General features: G+C 41.5%; 1 protein-coding gene across 3 annotated transcripts in view; it reads left to right on the top strand.

Annotated features, from left to right (window-relative positions):
- Positions 1-20,424, top strand: part of ARID5B (AT-rich interaction domain 5B) — a 269,486-nt gene that overhangs the window by 19,346 nt on the left and 229,716 nt on the right. The gene's annotated exons all lie outside the window — the stretch shown is intronic.

Below are 20,424 nucleotides of genomic sequence, written 5' to 3'. Positions count from 1 at the left end.
TCATTTGGGAACGACAGCAGAGACGGGATGTTTGGTTCACTGCATCCGCACTGCGGATATAACCCGGTTTGGGAGCGCTTTGGCTGCCCTGGTTCTAGTTTGCCACAACCGACTACCATTCCCAGAATTCCCCGAGCAGGGAGCCAGGGCAGCCAAAGCGCTCTCAAACCGGGTTATCTCCCCCGCAGTGCGGATGCAGTGCCTCAGCGCTGAAGGTGATCTTTACTTACATCGCCCTCTTCCTCCTCCTCCTCCTCCTCCTCCTCCTCGTAAGCGTCACGTGGTTGCTGCTCATTCCCTTCACTTCTCTGTTTTCAGCGTTGTGTTATTCAACCTCCTCCTCCTCCTCCTCTTCCCTCCTTCCTTCCTTCCTCCGCGGCTTTCAATACGATTCCTCCCCTAAAAGATCCATGAAAACGGAATAAGGGTCGTAATGCACCTAGACTGGAGTGTGTGTGTGTGTGTGTGTGTGTGTGTGTGTGTATGGACCTAGATATAGATGCCTCCACGTTAGACTGCTTTCTCTCTTGGATGGGGCTGACGACATCATCATCATCATCATCATCATCATCATCATCATCATCATCATCATCATCCTCTTATTATATATATATATGGACCTAGATATATATGTCCTTGCGTTGCATTGCTTGCTCTCTTGGATGGGGCTGCCGTCATCATCATCATCTTATTATTATTATTATTATTGGGGGGGAAAGAGAGAGAGAGAGAGAGATTAGGAAATGGAGGCTTGTGTGAGCAGAGATCAAAAAGCGATTTCTTCTTTTCTATTTCTGGCACAGACGTGATAAAGTGATAGAGGACAGGGAGTGGAAATAACACATTGGGAAGACTTGCAGGTTATGATAGATAGATAGATAGATAGATAGATAGATAGATAGATAGATAGATAGATAGATATGGAGAGAGAGAGAGAGAGAGAGAGGGAGCAGTGTACCAGGCGGGTTTTCAAAGCCCTCTAGTGTGTACTAACCAGCACAGACACGTTAAGCATTAACAGCCAGCTCGTTTTTCCCGATTGCTGTGTGTGTGTTTTTGTGTGGAGTTGTTGTTTTTCTTCCTGACATGGACTCGCTTTTTACACCCTTCCTCTCCAAAGTGGGCATTTTCCTGGCTCTGTGTGTGTGTGTGTGTGTGTGTGTGTGTGTGTGTACCAATCTGTGCTCTCAGCCTCTACTCCCATCATCCTGAGCTCCAAAAGAGACACTGCAGAAACCATCATCCACTTCTAGGCTAGGGAATCCTGGGAGTTGTAGTTTATTGGGGCGCCAGAGACCTCTCTGACATTCAATGCCTCACAAACTTGCCTAAGGTTAGTTTTCAGAATCTGCCAGCCTTGAGCCAGGGCAGTTAAAGCGGGGCCAAACCGGGTTATTTCTCCAGTGTGGATGCAGCCTCTTTGTCTTATCCGGGAGGGGGGATCAGGGAGGATCAGACCCCCCCCCCCCTTCAACCAAACCTGCCAGTTCCTTCCACAACCAATATTCAGATGCAGTTAGTAGTCTTTCCTTTAGTGGGATGCTTTGAGTGTTGGACTATACCACTCTGGAGACCAGGGTTCAAATCCTGGCTGAGCCATGGAAACTCACTGGGTGACCTTGGGCAAGTCACACTCTCTCAGCCTCAGGGGATAGCAAAGGGACTTGCCAAGAAAAGCCATGATGGCGTAGCAGTTTAGGCAGTGGACTATGACTGGGGACCAGGGTTCAAATCCCTGCTCAAGCATCAAAACCCATAGGGTCACCTTGGGCAAGTCACACTCTCTCAGCCTCAGAGGGTGACCAGGCCAACCTCCTCTTCTCTGAAGACACTTGCCAAGAAAACCCCAGGATAGGGTCGCCACAAGCCAGAAAGTGATCCCACTTTTAACTGCCCTGACTCAGTGCTAGGAAATCCTGGGCTTTGTAGTTTGTGGTGGCCCCAGAGCTCTCTGACAGAGGAGGCGAAACGTCTCACAAAACTACAAATCCCAGCATTCCTTAGCCCTGAGCCCAGACAGTGAAAGTGGGATCCAATGGCATTATTTCTGTAGTGCTGATGCAGCCACTGTTGCTAATTGTAATGGCTGCATCCACAATGCAGAAATTAACCCAGTTTGAGACCATACCAACTGCCATGGCTCAATGCTAGGGAATTCTATTAGCCTTAATAAAAGTGCTATGAGACCCCTTGAGTTGTGTGTAAATGTCCTCTCCTTGCCCACCTCCCAATTTTCAGGACCTTTGGGGATTTTTGTGCGCAGGAGGGGAAGAATCAGGGGTCCAAAAAAGTCCTGTCCAGATTGGGCCCTACTTTTTTTGGCAAGAGGGCCCATAGGCCTTCCCATCCACTTCCCTCCCTCCCTCCTTTTCAACTTTCCCCTGCAGCTGTCTTTCCTCCCCCCTCCTCCTTTCACAAGTACTTATTATTTGCTTTTCAAATTTATTACTTCAACATGGTCTGTGATCTGGAAAGGGGAAGGATTAAATATCCCCCCCCCTTCTCTCTTTCTTCCCTTGAAAAGGCTACAGGAATAATAGACAGGCCACTAAACCAGACAGGAAACCATTGAAATTGTTATTAAATCATTTTGTAGAACTTTAAAACAAGAAGTAGGGAGGGGGGATTTTCCAATATATAGGGCTCAATCCAGCCTCTGCTAGAACAGACCCACTGGATCAATTAATAGTAGTCATCACTTATGTAAATCCTATTGATTCAATAGGAGTAGCAAATGGATGACTCGTAAATACAGAATGATCATTTCTGGCCTGATTAAAGAAGCATGTCTACTTAGGGCTTTACTCTATACACAGCATTACAGTTTTTCCCATGTTAATATTGCCTGCATGTTACAACTTAGGGCACCAGTCTACCCGCTCCATATTGGTGAGTAACCCAAAAGATCGCCATCCTTAAGAGAAATACCATCTGTACTAGGAGTCCTCTTAAGGCGCATGAGGCTGCAGTCCTAGGCACACATCCTAATGAGTAAGCAGTATTTGAGCAAAGCTTCTGAGAAAACATGCATGGGATGAGTTCACGTGGATCACAAAACAGGAGGCAAAACAGTCCCAGAATATCTTGACATTAATATTTATAAGCCACTCAAGAGTCTCTCTCTCTCTCTCTCTCTCTCTTTTTAATGAAAGGGTGGGGGCGGTGGGGGGGGGGCGCAAATCATTTTAATACGCCTTAATGACCGTCTCGTGTTACTGTAGTAGGAACATCAGAGGAAATTAATCCGACCATTACGAGCCGGAGTGCTCTTTCGATACACCAATCCTCATCTGCACGTACATGATGCCTAACATGATGCATTTTTTAAGAGTGTGTGTGTGTGTGAGTGTGCTTTAAAAATGTAAACTGCAAGCAATTAGCTGTATGAATATACCAGTGCATTTCACTATGGGCCTTAATAATGCCTCTTTGAATGATTCAGACATTTAAAAGAACACAAATCTTTACATATTAGTTTATTTTGGTGGAAGTATGATGGCCCACCTTGCCAAGACCTTGTACTAGGACTTGAGCCTGAAGCAGGTAGAAAAAGCCAGTCCCCCATGCGCTGATGCGCTGTAGAGTTTTACACCCCAGTGATGTCATTTCCCCCCCAGTGGCTTCAGTTAGTCATTCATTTGCAGCAACATTAGCCATAGAGAAACAGCAAAGGCACTCGCTCAGCGAGGCTGGCTTGGCCCAAAGCCCACAGAAACTCGCACTTAGAGCCAAGGCCTAGAGAGGGCAACCTAACACTCCCATTAAGAACTGTACTTTGTTTTCACTTTGTGCCATTAACTTGTTTATAGACGGCTGAAATGATTTTTTCCCCTTTTCCTTTTTTTCTTAAACATCATTGATTTCATTCTCTCGCTCTCTCTTAATACGATCAGATTGCGTTCAGAAATATGCGGCGCGGAGGCAAAAATGTGTGTGTTTCTGAGTGTGTGTGTGTGTGTGTGTGTTTTGACTCGCTGATTGGCAGTTCCTTACCAAAGGGAAACGTTTCAGCATTCTTTCGCAGTCCAGAGGGCAGTTATTTCAAGTAACTTAACCGCAGCAATGATTCTTTTATGTAAATGACATCAACAGCTATTCCTGAAGCTTGAGAGATGAGGCTGTGTTATTTATTTGTTTATTTTAAAGCAGGAGGAGAAAAAATCTCACTTCGTTCTTTGTCAGTCTGTGTCCTGGATATGGAAATTGCATTTGCGGGTAATTTATAGGGAAAATAATAGGCAGGACTTAAGGGAAAGGGCCACGTAACTTATTTTAATTATACATTGAAGCAGTGAGTAAAGTGTGGTCAGACTTCTTACCTCCCACCCCCTACCTCTTTAATATGGATTGTAAATCTGCAGTGTCAGGGGTTTTCTGTGAGGTCAAAGGTCAACCGGGGCACTTGCTCGGAGTAAAACTGATGTTTAGCAGAGCCTTGGATCGTATCACCGCCTGGCGATCAGCTTCCTCAGAGGCTTAATGATGGCTGCTTGTAGGTATCTTTGTCTGACGGGGGCCGTAACTAAGTGGATATTTATAAGTTTCTCAGAACTGGAGCATCCAGGCAATGTCTGTTTTTAGAATGAAGCAGCAAAGGGGATGTGTTATGACAGCTTCATACAATATGTATATCCTCAAAGAAAGTTGGTTCTGAATGGGAACCTGTCCACTGTGTTGTGCAACAGATACATGCCTGTTTGTTCTGCCAAAATAAGATGTCTCCATCAGACAGAGCAGGTTTTATCAGTAAACCTCATGAGGGGAGACTTCATGTTGTATGAAGTAGCCCTTCTAAAAGCCAGATGTGAGTTTATTGGCTTAGATATAAAAGTTTGCAATGAGATGTGAAGACCGGAGGAAATGCAAAATTTGTACAGAATACTTCGCTCTGATCTTGTATACCAAAGCATCACCCGTGTTGGTAGCTCATGGTGTCATGGGTTTCCCCTATGACCTTTTCCCATATCACACTATACAGAATCCTTAGTAATTTTTTTTACTAATATTACTCATCAATCGTAATCCCCATATGTCACTGAATGTAAAATTATACCTTTAAATTACAATATCATACGCACAGCCTAAGTGTATTGACTTGTACATAGTTTCATGAATAAAGGTGTCACTCCCTCTTTAAGGTGTCACCTGGTGAGGCCTGAACCCCTCACATCCCCCTAGTGATGCTCTTGCCTGTATGTATTTATTCCAGAGTAATTTCCACCATTCAGTGTGGTTTGTTTTCAGGTAATTATGCATAGGCTTGTAAGATGTTTCTGGTGGTGACATCTTTCAACAGATTTTACTGTATGTTTGATTTGATGAGAACTGGTTTTAAATAGCAGCTTTTCAGGTTTTACAGTCCTGCTTCCCAAATATATACCAACTGAGCTTGTAAAGTTTAGAGAGGCTCCAGTCTAGCACACAGCTTTTCAGTCACTTAGGGTAAGGGTTTAATCCCATGTTACCTGTATGTAACAAACCTACTTTCTATAGTTGCTATTCATAAGCAGAGACAAGGAGGAAACAATTTCAAAGGAAAGAGTAACTTCAAAGAGGAGGAACAAGATATAGGGATGGGCTAATCGACTACCAATAGACCTCACATAAAGGTATTTTTGCTTTGTCATAACATTTGTTATGATGTCTGGGCAAACAACAAAATGTGGCAGCCACCTCAAGTGGCAGATGTTGGAGGGCAGCAATGAGGGGTCAAGGAGGCAGAGTTGTGTAAGACATGCAGCCTGCGTTGTGGTCCCCTTTCCTGGACAGATATGGGGGAAGATGCTTCCCCAGTGTTGGTAGTGAAATACGATTAAACTGTCAGTGTGATTGCCATTTGCACAATGGATTTAACGAGGGCTCTTTCTTGTTCTTTGCCTTATAATGGCCCTCACTTAATAGGAGGTCTTCCCTGTGGTAGATTTAGGATGGGAGAATGCTGTGGCCTCAGTTACCAATTTACTGCTGGAGGTGCTCCTACCATGGTGGAATTGGCATGTGGTCATCAATAATCTGGTGTTAGATTACAAATGGAAGGTCTAATTATGGGTTGTCAAGAGATGTCACCATCCCAATGTTCTTAAAAATGTTTTGATAGTCACACAGGTGGGCCTAGAGCACTTTTTGGTTCATGTCATCTGCTGGTCTCTTCTAAGTATGTCTTTGGACTTTGGTTATTACTACACCTGCTAGAGAGCCACTTGATCCAAGATGAAGTATCGATGGTGTGACACTGAGTTGCATCCTTTGATGTTGGAGAAAGCAATCTTGAGCTTTAGAATGTCCCCCCTCTGCTTCTGTTTGTTGCTCTTGTGTGCCTTCAGGTCCTTGGCGACCCTTCCTTGGCGACCCTAAGGTAAACCTATCATGGGGTTTTCTTTGAAAGATTTGTCCTGAGGAGGTTTGCCATTGCCTTCCCCTAAGGCTGAGAGCATGTGACTTGCCCAAGGTCACCCAGTGATGGTGGGGGAATCGAATCCTTGTCTCCAGAGTCATAGTGAAACATCCAAACCACTACGCCATGTTGGCTCTCCTCCTTCTATGGAGCTAAGTAATAAAAATACTACTGGAATGCTTGCAGCATATTAGTCAGGCCAAGCTCTTACCCATAAGTGACTACATTATGATAGGGCCAATGTAGGAAAGAAAACAGAAGTTTGATAAACTTTTGCTATCCTGTCTAGCAAAATAAGTTGCTGGTCTTATCATTGTGATCATTGCTCTTCAAGTTCCAGAATGTTTACATAGACTATCGTATCTTTTTAAAATTAGTATTATTTTTACAAAAACAACAACATCCCAAATCTTTGTAATTTAATGTGCCATATCTTCCCACAGATCAGCATGGGAAAGTGGGATGTGAAACTTATCTGCATTTCTGTTTGCATATGAAATAAATTGATAGCATACTGTATAAAAGTTGTCATTACATCTGACTTTTATGTCTTAAAAAGTGCATCTATGAATAAAGTTTTTCTATAAGTGCTATGGACCACAGTTTGTCTTTTGATTGTGAAATGGACAAGACATTTTGACTTTTACAGTGTTGTGCAATGATCAATCTTGCAGCTAAGCAACTCAAACTGATCAAATCCATCTTCAATAGAGACTTACTAGCATCTATAAATAACGTCAGAAGACCAAAAGCAAGGGATAGGTTTACCTTCTGGTTGATAATGATCCTCATTTTGGTGAACATCTCACACAGAATTTGAGTGTTGGAGACAAAACCACCGCATATAAATATAGATATAGGCATCCAGCATCCATCTGGAATTACCTTATTGATACAGTTTACTTTGACAGATGTTAAGTTCCATCCGTTCAGATGTGTACGTTTGTGACCTTCATCTCTAGGATCAGTCTGTTTTGTATATTATGTTTAAAACAACTGTTTTAAAATGCTGTTGAGCCCCTTTGGTTGTTAACTTAAAGCTCTTTAGTGTGTTGTGCTAAACCTGAAACATGTGGCTAGTCCTGTTGCTCTTAAATGTATGTCAGTTTTTTCTGGACCTGGCTGGAGGAAGGCCAAATTTGGATGGTGTACGCTGACGTGGGGAGCAACTGCTTGTATGTTTAATTTGGCTGGGCTAAATGAAAGCTCAGAGTATAAAGTGGGAAGCCTTTGGCTTGTACTTCCAAGGATCCCAGCCCCTCTGCATGATTTGGAATTTAGAATATTAGCACTGGCCTACTTTACAAGGTTGTTGTGAGAATTTTCCAGGCGATGTATTGGAAGTGGAATTATTTGCATAGTCTGAATCCCTGAATAATTGGAAGCCGTTTTCATTTCCCGAGACTCCTGATTCTCAGATAGTTTGGCAGTTGCATATGAAAGCCAGGGAAGATGTTTAAGAGAAAGTCGGTGGCATTTTGGGCCAATTTAGAATGTTCCTTCCCATTTTTGTCTGGTGTCCTAACACTTGATGGTGGTTGGGGCTCCCAAAAGATATTGGGATGACATATAGCCTGTCCCCATCCATGGTATTAATGCTAATTATTCATCGTTAAGGCTGTGCTCTGAAACTTGTATTCTGGAAAGAATCATCCTGATTGAGTCCAATTTGGAATGGTTCTGGATCAGATTGTGTCAGGCCCAGTGGCTTTCATAAAAGCATGTTCCATGAAGGAGCACTCTAGCACTTCACAGGTTACTTCAGAGCAATACACATTTCAATGGGATGTCAGGGGAAACAAACCCTTTCCATGGGGGATATGTCATCGTGTGATATGAGCAGAAGGAGTGGAGTAAATTTTAAATTACAGATTAAACCTCCCTTATTTGGAAATCCAAAATCTAAAATGGTGCAAAAACCAAAACTTATTTCATGGGTGGCTGAGATAGCCACACCTTTGCTTTCTGATGGCTCAAGATACACAGACTGTTTCGTGCACAACATTATTAAAAATACTGCCTAAAATTGCCCTCAGGCTATGTGTATAAGGTGTATACAAAAATGAATTTCATGTTTAGACTTGGGTCTCATCTCCAAGAGATCTCATTATGTACATATTTGCAAATACAGGTATTCTAAAATCAAAATAATAATAATAATTCAAAATCCAAAACATCCCTGATCTCAAGCATTCCACATAAGAGAGATTCAACCTGTACTTTTTGTAGCCAAATTCTGGCAATTGTTCTATGCGGGAATTTAAGTCTTTGAGGTCTTCAGACTTGTGGCGACGTTCATTTAAACGTATAGCCCCTCTTTGAAGACTTCACAGGGGTGCCTCTTTCATTCATCTCCCACCATCAACAGATGAAACACATTTCAGATATACTGCCTCCACTTCTTAGCCTTCATCCAGGAGCCTTTCACCCTAGACAATTAAATGCAAAATATTCCCTGTCTACTGAAAACTGGAAGCTTACAGAGTGGGCTAGGCTAGAACTGTTGAGCTTAACCTATCTCTTCTACTGGCAGGGAATTTTTGGGAGGAAAGCAAACAAACTGGGGAACCAAATAGGCCTCCACACATCAATATTCTGAGTTGCACAGGCCAAGAATAGCTTAGCTGTATTTCTTCTGAAAGTGCAAGATAGATAGATAGATAGATAGATAGATAGATAAATAATAGCAGTATAATAGTTTGATAACACTTTAACTACCACAGCTCCATTCTATGGAATACTGGGCTTTGTAGTTTGGTGAGTTATCTAAGGCTGTTTCACACTAGGCAGTATAGCACTGTGATTTGACTTTAACTGTCATGGTCACATTCTATGGAATCCTGGGATTTGCAGTTTAAGGAAGGCTATTTAGAATTCTTAGTCGAGGACTCCTCTAGTGTTCCTCATGGGGTTTTATTGACAAGATTTGTTCAGAGGAGGTCTACCCTTGCTTTCCTCTGAGGCTGAGAGCATGTGACTTGCGCAAGGTCACCAGTAGGTTTAATGGCTGAGCCGGAATTGAACCTCAGTCTCCAGACTCATAGTCCAACATTCAAATCACTACACTATGCCAGTAGTCCCCCACTTATTCAACAAGTTAGGGATCAGAGCACTGTCAAAAAGAGGAAATAGTTGAAACGTCGGACCCATCTCTCTCAGGTCTACCAGAGATGCTGAGGAATGAACTGGAGGCATTTAGCATGCAAAGTAATGTTCTGCTACCAAGTTAGATTGTTTTGACCATAGTCCCAGAGACTGTGAGAAGCTTCTGCCTGAGCATCCACCCATTATAAGTCTCTATCTAATTAGATATAGAAATTATTATTATTATTATTATTATTATTTGCCCCCCCCCCAAAAAAAAACACCAAAAGCCCAATGATTACACAAAAGACAGAAGTTAATATATTTTGTTACTAATCTCTTCTTGATAGAGTACAAGAGCTCTTAACATTCTGTAGTTTGTGCACCTTGTTTGCAGAGGAATCCCTATCACCATATATTTGCGTTACATTGCTGTTACTAAAGCCTTAATGCAGCCATTCTGTTCTGTAGTTGCTGTTCCCGGCCTGATCGGTGGCATTAAACTTTAGACTCTTGTCTTTGGAGAATAAAAGGCTTTTACGCACTACACCCTCAAGCATGCTAAGCTACTGAGCAAGATGGAAAAAACAAGTTCCAATTGAGTGTTTTTAAATAAGCACTGGGCAAATTAATTAGGCTATACTTTATTTTTAGTTGCTTGGTTACACAGTAGTGTGTTCCTAAGCACAAGCAAGATAGATTCATTCCCTGTGTGTGTGTGTACATCTGTACACATGTCTGCTACTTATCCCTTAATCATATTTACTGAGTCTAAAATGCACATTGTTGTTGTGTTTCCTAATTAAAGGATGCATGTACAAAATGATTAGGATGAAGGAATTACATCCTGGCTCAGGCTCGTAGGTGTCTTAATGCAGGGCGTTTTGAGCAAGAGAATAATCACAGCTTAGAGATGGAGTTCTGGGGGATGCAATTCTTCATGAGTGCTTTGAGAGGGGTGTTCTCTGATCAGCATTCAATGCAAGAAGGTCCTAAATTGTTAAAGCAGTCAGGTATCTATTAGATTTAAATCTGTCATCCCCAATCTAATACCCCTCCCTGGTGCATTAATGTCCACAATGCCTATCATTTTCAAACAGTATACCATGCTGGCAGGCTGTGGGTTACACTACAACACATTTGTTTTTGTTTTTTGTTGGCTTTGAGAAGACTTTCTTTGTACGCTGCATGTTTGTGTACAGTACTGGTTCTCATCCATTCTTAGCTCTAGGGAGGCTGATGGTTATGGATCATTAAATCAAATCAGTTTGTGACTGATCATGGGTTGTCTTTAATTTTAAGACAGAAAAGGCCTCTCTTATTTCATAGTTACAATAGTCAGTTGCGTTACTAGAGGAGGTGCAAGGTGTGTGGAGCGTGCGAGAGGTGCGGACCGAACCAGATGACACCACTGCTCCTCAAAAACCTACCTTTGGCAGAAACAGGCTGTGGCATTCAGTTGCTTCCCTTAAAACTGCTTTAAGAGATGGTGAGAGTGGGGTGAAGCTCTGTGGAGGGAGAAAGGAGAGACCCCAGAATTTTTTAAAATTCAAATTTCAAATTTTAATTTTTTGAAAGAAATTTTAAAATTTCCTTTAAACATCACATTTTAACCAAATCTTCACTATTTAAGTTGTGTGCATGATATTGTAATTTCAAGGCATACTTTTAATTTTGCTAGTTGTTTATGTCACAACGATTGTCATTACATCCAGTGGTATATGGGAATTATTATTTACGAATAACATTAGTGCAAAAAGCAGTACTAAGGATTCTGTATGACGTGAAATGGGAGGAGGTCAATGGGTGGGTGACACCATGAGTTACCACACTGGGTGACACCAACCCTAGTGACACCACTGCCAATAGTGATGCCTGGGGAGTTTCATGTCAGAGTGGATCCACTCTGGGTTTTCGATCTAACTTCAAATTAGCTATCCAAGGTGCTCCTTGTGCCCAAAATAGATTTCCCCAAATTTGGAGGAGGGGGAAAGATTTGTGATAGTCTTCAGAAAAAGGACAGATTGTGCTCCCTCTCCAGCAGCTTCTTTGAGAGTGGAGTGATTAATCCATTCTGGGTTTTAGTCCAAACTGTAAAGGATCTGTTCAAGGTGTATAAGTTGTTATGGGGTGATGCTCTTTTGAACTTTAGACTAAATCCCCACAGCAGATTCACTGTCTGCCGTTGGAAGCTGTTCTGTGAATGGAACCATTCCATTGGATCCTGGCCTCTTTTTTATAAAAGGAAATCAGGATTATACACTCATAGGGATGCATACTTAAAATATAAAATGAATAGGTTTGAATGTATGCATTTTGCTGCTAGTTGTTGATAAAAAGTATTGAGATGCAGAAGTTGCCAAGAAAACTGGGGCCTTCAAATACAGATAAATTTTTCTACAGACAGGGTGCATAAAGCATGGAGGTCATTAAATGATCAGATGTCTACATGCAGTAATGTCATACCTTTCCACTCTCATATTTCTACTCCCCTTGATGCTCATAAATATCTCCTTAAACAGACAGGATTGACTAATGACAGGTAAAGTTCTTGGAATGTGGCAAAGAAGACAGACGGTGTATCTTGTTCCAATAAGATTACCTTGATAAAATGACATCATAATTCTCTTCTCAAATGGCCCAGTGACTCATAAGAGGAGATAATACACAGATCAGCACCCACTTACATATTCTTATGTCACCCAGGAACACTATGTGTTGAAAAATTAGATCATCCCGCACTTTGCACATAAATAAATACATGGAGCTTCTCCTGCCATGTCTAGTTCATCCCTAAGAACAGAGGTAGGCCGCATTCAACAACCAGGGTCCCCTTCACGCCACCCAGTTATTGCACTGTGATTCCATTTTGACTTTCTATGGAACCCCAGGATTGGCATTTTAGGGAGAGGTGTTTAGCATTCCCAGCCAGAGAGCTCAAATGCCTCCCCAGTGACATCACTAGGGTTGGTGTCACTCGTTGCGGTAACTCATGGTGTCATCCCTCCATTAACCTCCTCCCATATCACACTATACAGAATCCTTAGTAATGTTTTTTGTATTCATATAACTTGTACAGTCAGCCCTCCATATCAAAACGCTAGCCATCCGTGTATTGGAGCTTCCACAGACGGCCCTGCCTCGTTATTGTCAATGGAGGCATGTATAAGCAGCTGCACCAATGTGGTCATGCACTTATCACCATCCATTGAAAGTAATAGGACTTGAGATCCTATGTTTTTGGCCATCTGCCTGGGGGTCTGGAATGAAATCCTCCTTGATACAGAGGGCCGACTGTTAATCAAAATTCCCACTCATCACTGAGTGTAATGGCAATAGTTGTGATAAAAATCAAATGTTTACCTTTAAATTACAGTATCATAAGCATACCCTAAATGTATTTACATTTACTGTACATAGTTTAATGTGATTCAAATGAAAATTTGGCAATATACAATGTTTTAAAAGAAAATTTTAAAAAAGTAAAAAAGGCGTTTCCTTTCTCCCCCCACTGAGCCTTGCCCCACTCATGCCATCTTTTCCATTGAGCTCCAGGTTTTTAAAGCATTGTGGACAAATGCCACAGCCCATTTCTGCCAAAAGGCTGACATTTGGGAAGCAGTGGTATCACTCCCCCTTTAGATTATCACCTGGAGCAGGTCACACTCCCTGCACGCTCCTATTGATGCACCTGTGCCTCTGCAAGCTCCATAAGACACAACCATAAGCAGGATCCCATAAGACACAACCATGGCACTTAAAGTGGAATCCTAATGCTATAGCAGTGTACTGTTCAAGGGTCCTGGATATTGTTGGTCTCAAGTTCCTGGCATTGGTTACCATTGGCTGCCCTGGATAGAGCTTGTGGGAACTGCAGCCCCACAACATCTGGATGGCTGCACTTTGTCTGTCTCTGCTAAGATTGTGAACTGTGAACCAGAGTTGCAGAACTCACCTCTGCCATAAACTCACAAAGTCACTATAGGAAGCTATTATCTCTTGATCCCCTTTGCTCCCAGTCTGCAAAACTGAGATAATAATATTGTCTTGCCATGTTGTAAAGATGGGTGGGATTGTTGCTGGCATCCAGTAGCGGGGGGGGGGGGGGCAGCATCCACAACAGACCCTCCTCTAGAACTTTTCTGGAGGGGTGAAAAACTTTTCATAACCAGCCTGAGGTGGAGTGGAGAAATGCAATGGGGAAGTGACCAGAAGACAGTTATATTCTTGTGGATCTTGCACTGTATGTAACATGCTTTATGCCCTAGAAAACAATGTGTGTGCACATATGCCTTCAAGTTGCCCGTCAACTTAATGGCAACCTCATAAATCCCATAAGGCTTTTAAGACAAAGAATATTCAGAGCTGGTTTTGCCACTTCCTTCCTCTGAAATATAGTCTTCAGCACCTAGTGTTTGTTGGTGGTTTCCCATCTAAGTACTAAACATAGCTGACTCTGCTTAGCTTCCAAGATCAAATGGGATCTGGTGCCTTTAGGGTATTTACAGAAACACTAATTCATACTGTAATTGTTAGGCCCTGTAGCCTTTAACTCATAAGATTAATCAACAGAAAATACAGTTGATTAATTGGTGTGGGGAGTTTTACTCAGTGTGGGAAAATTTAAATTACAAGGTCTGAAAGGAGGTATTTCTTTTGGGAACTATTTTGATTTTCCTTTTCTCTTAAATCCTGTTTTACATGCCAAGCCAATACATTTTCTTTTTAAAAGAGTGGACACTGCTTGCCTTCTGGCTGCTACTCTGCACATTTTAATGTTCACTGGGAATGATATCCTGATGGATAGAGATATCAAACAATAGAGGATTATGGCAAGAGACCCAGTGTACATGATCAGTAGACATATGTGAAAACTTCCCCCATTGTTTTAGTGCACGGAGAAGCAAGTAAATTATTTACAGATATTTGCTAATTAAAGCACATATTGTTTTTCCCAGCACAATGGGACACCGTGCAAACAAAAGGCAAAGAGAAGTGAGCAAGCAAGAAAGAAATCCGCTTGCATAATTTCATTCTGCTAATGCAGTGTATATATTACTCCTTGGTAAGAAAAATATGTATGTAATCTGCTCAAAAAAGCTTTTCTCAGGGTAACTAGAGAAGGCCAAAAGAGCAATAAATTGCTTGTCAGCTTGCCCAAACGTAAATGGTTCCTGGAGTTCAGTAGGCCATCTGATAGGAAAACACTGTGACTGAACCTTATTTTCTGTCTTAGTCACAGTGTCTCCATGCGTCTGCAGTGGCACATAGAGCTTTAAGTGAAAATGTGTGTCTATGGTGTGTACTCATGCACACATACAAACAAACACAAGTTTCTGGAGAAATTAGAAAGTGAAATGTTTCAAAACATGACCCTTCTAACCCTGCAAGATTTGCTAATAACCAAGTAAAATTACAACACTACCATTTGAGAGTGAACTTAGCATCTAACCTCGTGCTCAACATGTCTGAAGAGCACTCAGATGTAGGAGGATGATGTTGTGGCTGTGGTGTATTTCCAAATACTCTTGGGGGGAAAAGGATTTGAACTCTGGTCTCCCTGACTTCTAGGAGTTTATCACACGGGGGACAATTGGAAGTATAAATTGTGATTAACCCTTGATAATCCCGCAATTGCGCTAATGGTTTTCACATGACGTCATGTTCAAAGTGATATTATCCTGTGAATAACCTGTCATAATTGTGTAATTGTGCTCATGGTTTTTACATGACATCGAAGTGAAACGTGATTTAAGTGCTATTAACCCATGAATAACCAGGCAATAAACAGCAGCAAATCATCCACATTATTTTCCCATGAATTACTTTTTGCTGTTTATTTCCTGGTTATTTCCTGGTTATTCACAGGATAATAGTTGTTGTGTTAATCTCATTTCAATAGTGTTTTGATGTAACTTGCGCAATTTTCTTGGGTTAATCACTGCTTAAAGTTCCAATTTCCCCCCGTGTGATAAACTGCCTAGTCTAACACTCAAACCACTGGACCATATTAGGCTCACAGGGTTGCCGTTTAACAGGATACTGAGGGTCCAAACAGACAGGCCAAAAGCTGCTTCAGGTCACTTTGGAGGTATGCTGTTTAAATGACACATGCATCTTAAGAGGCCAGAAGCTGCACCAAAGCTGTGCTCCAGTCTTTAGGATCATTGTGCATCATTTAAACAACATACTTCCAAAGTGATCAGAAGCAGCTTTATTTTGGCCTGTCTGTTTGGACCCTGAGAAAGTCATCCCCAAAGTGCTAGGTTTTATTTGATACATTTAAATCAAGTATCAAATGATATATGTGAAGTATACTGAGAAGGCACTATATCAATGCTGGTAATAATAATTATTATCTGACAACTTGTAACTTGCCTAGTCATATTCCACAGATGGGGAGGCATTTTGCTTGTCTTCCAGAACACCATATGCACAATTTTCCTTGCAAAATTACAAATGACAATTCTTTCTGTCTCAGAGACAATTGTCAGTTAATTAAGACTCCAGTTTGCATGTGTTCAGGTTCAGCAATCATAGCATTATTGGTTTTTAAAAAATGTCAAACTTCTGTTGGTTGTATTTGAGATACCCCCCTCCTGCTAGCGAAAGCTGTCACTCAGCTGGGATGTAACTGAATAACCTTATAAGGAGTAACTCCAAATGTTCACATATAATTCAGTCTTCAAAATGTAGATGTAGGCTTAACTCAGAATCACAAATTGAAAATATAATTCAAGTTAGATAGGTTTCACTTGTATATTATCTAGTTCTTGGGTTCCATTTCTTGGTCACAGTCTACTGTGAGCAAGAAGCAGAATCTAGAGTAGAGCAATGTAGATGAAGGGAGTAGATCTGATTTTCAACATGCCAGGGATCCACAGGTAGAAATAATTGGCTGTGGTCTTAGACACTATGGCCTGTTACAGACTGCCAAAATAAAGCTGCTTCGGGTCTCTTTGGAGGTATGCTATTTAAATGATGCATGGGTCCTAAGAGTCCGGAGGTCGCACCAAAGCCACACTCCATTCCTAAGCACTGGAGTGCAGCTTTTGGTGCAGCTTCCAGATTCTTAGGATGCATGCATCATTTAAATAGCATACCTCCAAAGAGATCCGAAGCAGCTTTATTTTGGCAGTCTGTAACAGGCCTATGGCTTTTCTAACAGTCAAACTAAGGTTAGCACATATTTAGAAAAGGTGTTGTGAAAATGTTATAGCATGGGCTTCTGTGCACCTATTAATATTGCATTTAGCATGCTTTATTTTGTAATTGATCCTTGGAAGGTAGAGAATGGCCTTAATTTGTAAGTCTGATTGCTGAGACAAAAATCTCTGAAGAAACCTCATTGTTGGAGAAGAATTGTCAACTGCAGAAAATACACATTTTCTTTAACATCAGGTTTGGCCCTAAACCATGTGAGATAGTAACTGAGAATCTTTGGCCCTAAACAGATGGGCTGAATGCACTGTGCTGGCACCGCTACTAGGGTTAGGGACCGTGCGGTTGGTGCACGGTCCCTAACCCTAGCACAGCGCAGCGGCTGAGTTATGGCAGCGTCCCGTCCATACAGGCATCACGCAGCATCCACATGTTGCCGTACGTCACTTATGTCACGAGTGCACCAGTAGTGCAGTTGCGTCATCGCTCCGGTGCTGCAGAAAGAACCCGGAAACACTGGGTTCTTTTTACTCCAGAGGAATGGCGCGTGGTTTGGGGCCTGTGCCATCCCTCCGGAGTTAAAATGGGCAAATGCAGACTGCCGTTTTGCAGCAGTCTGTACTGCCCCTTTGTTTCATAATTATAATGTGATATTTCAGTTAATTTCAAGGTGATAATATTATAAACCAACAAGTAGGAAAGGCAGCTTGAAAGGGAGCAAGGGTCTTCTTGGCATCCAGATGTTTTTCTTGTGTTCTGTGCCAGATGCCACATAGACACTCCTCATCTATTCTGGGAAACTTTCTTTGAAGCTCTTATCCCTGGGTCTTTTGGTTGATTCCCATGGGAATCAGCAAGCCAAAGAATGGGCAAGGTTAAGGGATGAGATTATAAGAGGTGGAAAGAAATAAAGAAAGAGCGGGGTTTTTAGTGAGGTGGTTGAGAAATTGGTTTTTCAAAAATTACTACAATATTTTCCTTTTCTCCCTAACAAGGAGAAGGGGTGAGTAAAATCTCTGATGGCAGTGTTTCGTTGTTATTCTTCAGTACGAGCTTTTAATTTAAATATCAATTTAACGTTAAGCGTAATTGCTAATTTTCCCCAACTTCTATTGTAAATATATTTGAATTAGATCTTCTCACTTATTAATGAGTAACTAAATGAACTTAACTGAGTGCATTAACCCTTTTCTATTAACTTCGCTATCTCTGTTTCTGCCTTTCTGCCTGATAACAGACCTCAAAGGTGGCTGGCAGAAAATGAAAACAAAAAAACAGTACATGAAAAAACAAACTGCTCAACATATAATATGGCACTTGCACTGTTGGTTCCTGAAGACTAGAAGGAAGAGGACAGGAAATTTCCTTTTAACAGGAAAATTTCTGTTGCATCATTTTGTCTACGTTAGATGAACTTTGCAATTACATACATAGGAAATTATACAGGGGCAAAATAGCTAATGCATTAAGCATGGGGAAGCAAGTGTTTCAGATGACAGGTTTTGAGTGTCATGAGAAAGCAAATAAAAATATTTATTTATCATTGTTGGATGTTCTTTTATTGCTAGAGATAGGGAAGAAGTGTCTGTGAAATTGCTCCCACATTTGGTTGGCCTTGGACACTCTGTATCATGACTTGGGTGAATATGGGATGCTGTTTACTGCTGTCTCTCAGGTGGCAAAGAATTGTGAGCCAACCCTGGCTAAGACATAAACAATTTAAAAAATGTGCTCTGTTTTTTCATAATATAACATGTGTATACATATCCTCCAACATTTCACAGATGAGTTTAGGAAGGGCAAAATTTGTCCTCCTTTTCTCTCTCACCCCTCCAGCTGAGTTAAATCAGTGCAAATGTTGCACTTCGACCTCAGTTTACAGCAATTGAATTAAGTCAAAAGGAGGTGTAGGAAAGAGATATCAGGACATTTTAAAAGCAGCAGAGAATTAACTGAGGGTCTTTCTGCCCAAATATGATGTGAGGCCTTTAGAACTTGGTTTGTGCATCTACATATTGTAGATACTGTATAATGCATTCTGATATTGCTTTAACTGCCATGGCTCCATCCTGCAGAATCCTGTGATTTGTAGTTTTGTAAGGCACCTGCAATCTTTGACAGAGAAGGCCAAGGAACTTGTAAAACTACAAATCCCAGGATTTCATAGGCTGGAGCTACAGCACTTAAAGTGGTGTCAAACTGCATTATTTCTACGCTGCAGATGCACCCACTGTAACTAGCATTAAATAGGTCTTCAGCATGATAACTTTGGAGAGGCTGTCAGTATAATGGCGTAAACTGAAAGACTGTCCAGCGGATGACAGTTGGAAAGGTCATGGAGGTAAGGTAGTTCAAAGGTATTGCACATGCTATCAGTTGGTTTCAATAAGGAATTGAGGTTGCAAAGAGGAAGCAGAAGTATTGCATGCTTTCAGCTCAGATTTGGAAGTAGTCACTTGCCTTCCCAGCTGTTTGGGCAAGGATATGTCTGCAGGGAAGTGTGTGTAAAACAAGAACATATGAAGGCTAATTCATACTATGGGTAAAGCAGACAAATTTGTTCTTCCCAAACTAATAGGTAGATTGGCTCACCCTTTGAATTGCATGCTGCTCCACTTTTTGTGGTACAGTTATCAGATTTTTTACAAAAACTGTCCAAACGTTGGTATTTTGGCAAGAAATGTACAAAAATTGATACTTTGGAAAGAAATGAGAGCAAAATGTGCATTTGGGGGGGAAATATGTTCATTTCAGAGGCCATTTCTGTACAGTTCTCTTACCCCACACTATAAAATATTACAAACGGATGCAGAAATGGGTCAGAACAAGGGCATGGCTCAGTGCAGGCAGAACTGGTAAGCTTGAGGTATATCACTTCAGGATGTAGTAGGAAGGAAGAGCATGTTTGAAATCTCCCCACGCTAAAAAACAACAATACCAGATTTTTTGGGAGTGTGACTCTAGTCCAGTTCATTCTCTGGTATGTTTGCAGGAATGTGCTTTGAAAGTATGAGAGCATTAAGAAAACAGCCTGAAGTGGTACAGCCCATTTTCCCACCTGCCTTCCTTCCTACTTTGTTCTGCTATGCATCAGATCAGGCATACTGAGTGTCAGTCTTTTAAGAAATATATTTCAGACTTTCCATAGGCTCCCAAGAAGTTACATGCTGGATTCTTGGCGGGGGTTGCGGGGAGGCCAACTTAAGAGGATTAATGGAGTCTGATAGACTGAACTCAGCAGTTTATTTAACAATGCAGTGCTCGGTGGACTCTGACTTGACAGCCCAAGTCAAAAACCCACCAAACAATGATACCTTTATTGGGCCAACCAAAATGCACAATTGCATGTTGCAAGCTTTCAAAGCTCCACTAGCTTCTTCATCAAGCAAGGTGTTAAAAACCAAATGGGAGAAAAAAATTGAAGATGTTAGTCATGGGTCTGAATGTTGCTATTTCTTGTTCTCAGTTCAGATTGTATGGACGGGGTATTATTTACAGAACCTCCTCCTTCTAGCCATGTGGTCAATGGGAAATTATCAAAGTCCAGGAAATTTAGCATCCATTTGCAAAACAAAAAAGATGCTTCTTTGCAATCCAGCATGTCCTTTGTGAGGCTCAGGCCTCTTTTGTTAGGTGGCAGCCCAAGGTTTGACCCAAATAAGCAATTAAACCAACTTTATATAGAAGTCTTTCAAAAACATGCAGTGACAGCAACTGAGTAACAAAAGGCTATGAGAGTCATACAAACTCATCCATGAGGAGAGGCACTAATTCCAAACTACATA

This window comes from Sceloporus occidentalis, unplaced genomic scaffold (assembly GCF_023333645.1).
Source record: "Sceloporus occidentalis isolate IW3139 unplaced genomic scaffold, rSceOcc1.0.p SCAF_2, whole genome shotgun sequence".
In the NCBI taxonomy this organism is placed as follows: Eukaryota; Metazoa; Chordata; class Lepidosauria; order Squamata; family Phrynosomatidae; genus Sceloporus; species Sceloporus occidentalis.
Note: the sequence above shows the minus strand (reverse complement) of the source record. Positions and strands in the feature narration are given on the sequence as shown.